The sequence below is a fragment of the Candoia aspera genome, chromosome 2 (genome assembly GCF_035149785.1).
Source record: "Candoia aspera isolate rCanAsp1 chromosome 2, rCanAsp1.hap2, whole genome shotgun sequence".
NCBI lineage: Eukaryota > Metazoa > Chordata > Lepidosauria > Squamata > Boidae > Candoia > Candoia aspera.
The window spans coordinates 20,270,035-20,274,564 of NC_086154.1; positions in this window are offsets into that span (position 1 = coordinate 20,270,035).

The following is a 4,530-nucleotide window of genomic DNA, read 5'->3' on the forward strand; positions in this document are numbered from 1 at the left end:
TTCTTGTTTGCTTTGCATCTTGGAATAGCCATATCAGTAATGGAAACATACCTCTTTTTCATAGCAAAGTTGCATTTTAAAGTATTCTGACAGAGTGGAATGTTCATAAAATTTCATTCTTTTATCCAATTTTGTGGAACATTCAATGCATTTCCATCTTAAATGGACCCTTTAGGGGAATTTCCTGTTTTCCAAAAATATCTGTTTGAGTTTTGTTTTTTTGTGTGTGTGTGTCAAAAGCTCATACCAAGACGCATTGAAAGGATTTGCCGGTGTTGTCACCATTGCCTGGGGGACACCCGAGGGGGTTCCTTTCATGTCCCTGTTATTTTCCCACCGGAGTGGTACCTCTTTATCTACTTGCATTTGCATGCTTTTGAACTGCTAGGTTAGCAAGAGCTGGGACAAGTTGATCACTCCATCATGTGGCTCGCGCTCTTGGGTTTCGAACTGCCCAGCGGCTGACCTTAATGGTCCTCTGACTCAGCATCTTAACCACTGAGCCACCGTGGCCCCTTGAGTTTTCTTGAAATATGTAGTTGTTTGGCTGTGTAAGAACAATCAGATTCTCCCGATATCAAGGGAGAGTCATTGAATACAGTGAAAGGGCTGGTTTGGCTCTACCACACATTATTATGGGATAACTTTGTGAAGGGAGGAGACCCTTGCCCTCAGTCCAAATCCCATTCTTTTGTAGCCCTTCTTCTGGACAGAAAGAAGAAGGGAGTGATTTTGATGTCAGGATGGTGGAACATGAACTCTGCTGGATCAGGATCAGGCTAAGGTCATATATTTAGTGGTACATTTTGTGTCACCTAATGCACTTTATGAAAGAAAAGTCAGGAGTTGTGATTCTTTTTACATGAGCATCTTGAAAAGGGTGCAGGGTTTATGGATGTGCCTCTGTAGGTTCCTCACTGCATGCATGCATGCATGCTTGCATGCATATATACATATAAAAAAAAAATTCCCTTCCCACCCTATGGGTGGTGAGTGTCTTCCTCAACCTCAGGTCCTCTACCAGAGGCCTGGGAGTTTGACGGTTCTGCACAATAACTTAGCTGTTCCTAGCATTGCACTCTTCTGGACAGGGAGCTCTGATGTTGTTCCTGGGATCTGTTGGAGCCACTCTCCCAGCTTAGGAGTCACAGTCTCGAGTCCTCCTACCACCACTGGGACCACTTTGGCCTTCACTTTCCACATCGTCTCTAGTTTCTCTTTCAGGCACTGGCACTTATCAATTAAATTAAGGCCCTGGTATCATATCAATTCCAGGTTCTCTTCATGAGACAAGAGAACCTGGAATTGATTTAGTGAGTGAGTGATAGATTCACTTGAAAACACAGGAAGAGGATAGTCTTTTCTTGGTTTAGATTTCGTATTTATTGTTGACTGACTCATTTTTTTTGCCTGGGATAGAAATGCTCCTTTAAGATTCTGTTTGGAAAGAAGAAAAATTTGAATTCTGTTCCATTTGTTATAGCTTACTAACTGACTAACATTGCTGCTAATTTCTCTTGATGTTGCTTTTTATATTCAGGATAAACTGAAATTAAATTAGTTTCCTCGAATACACTCCATCTGCTCTGCCAAACAAAGAGAATGAAGTCTGCACAAACTGCTTCTGAAATTATGAAATATCAGTTGCTGGCTTTAAAATGCCATACATGTATATAATTTTTCAATGGGGGGGCCTCTTTTAAAATATGAATAAGTTACCTCATGATGCCCAACATTAGCATAATAAGAGGATAGTTAGTCATTGTCTCATTATGTAAGATGAAGTACAGCACTATATTGCCTTTCTCTGCGGTATACTGCGTTATTCAATGCTTAGAGCATCTGGAAAGATGAGTAATTCATTCCCTCCCACCCCAAAAACAGCAAATAGGAGCTCTCTGGGGGTATGCTGAAGTCTACCTCAAATGTTGCTAGATATATCTTTTTTAAAAGTATCTTATTTTAATTAGAAATCTTTGTAATACAGGATTTTGTTAATTTGATCTGGATTTTATTGACCCTGAGCAAAATGTTGCTGGGGTGCCTGTCCATTGGAAGAGTTCCTTTTCAGCCATGGGGAACAGTAGCAGTACTCAAGGCCAGTATTCTTCGTAGCTGAACCTCTCTGCCACTCACATTTGCCACAATGCCTTTGACATAGTCATAAAGCGCATATTGCACAAAGCCGTTTGTGGGATGTGATTGGTCTTAGACTAACATATTGTGGTAAATCTAACCATTGTGGTTTGTTCAATAAGCCATGGTTAAACAAGCTTAGAAGGCTGTGTGGACTAAGTCATTAAATCCAACAGGAGCTCCAAAGCAAACAAATTACCTGTCTCTTTTTAGCTTAGTAATGTTTGGATTCAGCACAGATCAATTAATCTTAGCGCAGCTGAACTAGGCTGTAATTCTGTCCTTTACTCAGTTTAGAGCATAGCCATAACTCTCATGTAAATCAGCCAAAAACTCATAATTATATATTGATCCATTTAACTTACATGCTCTAGTGTAACTATGATGCCTGGTGAGAGGAGGGACAAGTATAAAAATAGTTATACTTTCATATTGTTAGGGAATTTCCATACTGTTAGCATTTGTTATTAAACTCTTGTATCTTTAACATTTACTCCAAATCAACATACAATGGTACATTGCTAAGCAAAGACAATCAGATGGTCTTGCCGAACATCAAATAGAAATCACAATTTCTTGATTTATGCTTTTTTCTCCTTGTTTTATTGAAAAGAATCTTTTCATGTACAGCATCAGTGGAGTTGAAAAAATTATGTAAAAGAAATTTGCAAAAATACCGTAATTCTGTGTAATGTCTAACAGCAGAAATGTAGTTTTCCTAAATCCAAAACTTAGGACAGGTGAAAACAACTTTCATCTAATAAGATACAGTATAAGACAAAAGTAAAGTAATATTCCCTTGGGAGAAGAGCAATGACAAATCTCGATAGAATAGTTAAGAGCAGAGACATCACACTGACAACAAAGGTCCGCATAGTCAAAGCAATGGTGTTCCCCGTAGTAACATACGGCTGTGAGAGCTGGACCATAAGGAAGGCTGAGCGAAGGAAGATCGATGCTTTGGAACTGTGGTGTTGGAGGAAAATTCTGAGAGTGCCTTGGACTGCAAGAAGATCCAACCAGTCCATCCTCCAGGAAATAAAGCCAGACTGCTCACTTGAGGGAATGGTATTAGAGGCAAAACTGAACTACTTTGGCCACATAATGAGAAGACAGGACACCCTGGAGAAGATGCTGATGCTAGGGAGAGTGGAAGGCAAAAAGAAGAGGGGCCGACCAAGGGCAAGATGGATGGATGATATTCTAGAGGTGACGGACTCGTTCCTGGGGGAGCTGGGGGTGTTGACCGACAGGAAGCTCTGGCGTGGGCTGGTACATGAAGTCATGAAGAGTCGGAAGCGACTAAACGAATAAACAACAACAAAGTAATATTCAGGCTGTTTTTAATCTTAGTCCTGGGGAATCTAATGTTTTCCAGAAAAAAAATATTAAGTAAACCAGCACTTGCCTAATTTCTGCCTATCATGCAATTGTTAATAGACATTGGACTCTGCTGATTCATAATATGTTTACCTGTGAAACAGTAAGGTGTGGTTTATTTCATTTCCCATACCTTACAGATTTTATTTGTCTAGTCGGATGAGCTGAATTAAAGTATGCCGCTGTCTATTGGGGGTATGGTGCTTTGGGCAGCATGGGGATGTGTGAATGCGGTCAACGGTTCATACCTTTTTCTGGTATTAAACAGCGGCTATGTGATCCAGGAAAAAGAGTGGCTACTTTAAGAAGCTGCAGACGGGTGCTACATTTGTACCCTGTACATTTCTGCTTTCACATCCAAAGCCCTGTCTGCAACTGGACTAAATTAATAAGATGGACTGATAGAGACTGAAGAACACGGTTTCATATAGTTCTGGACTGCTGCTGTTCCATTCCACATTTCATTTATGGGGTCTGAATTGTAAGATTGAGAGCCAGTTTTGTGTAGTGGTTAAGGCATTGGGCTAGAAACCGGGAGACCGTGAGTTCTAGTCCCACCTGAGGCACAAAGCCAGCAGGGTGACCTTGGGCCACTCACTTTCTCTCAGCCCTAGGAAGGAGGCAATAGCAAACCACTTCCAAAAAACCTTGCCAAGAAAATGGCAGGGACCAGTCCAGGCAGTCTCTGAGAATCAGACACAATTGAACGGATTAAAAAAAAATCGTAAGATTGAGGTAGGAAAACCAGCAAAGTAGCCCTAAATAGGACTGTCCTAAGATCATGCCTTAAGTCCTCACAAGCAAACTTTTTGTGGGCAAAGTTGCTGAAAAGAAAAGAAACTGTTTGAATGCGCCTTGATAATGAGGAGACAAGAAGTCTGGGTCCTTAGTCTGGGTCCTTAGCCATTAACACAAATAATTAGAAAGTTACCTACACCAGCAGTTCCCAACCTTTTTGGCACCAGGGACCGATTTTGTGGAAGACAATTTTTCCACAGTCCGGGGGGTGTCGGG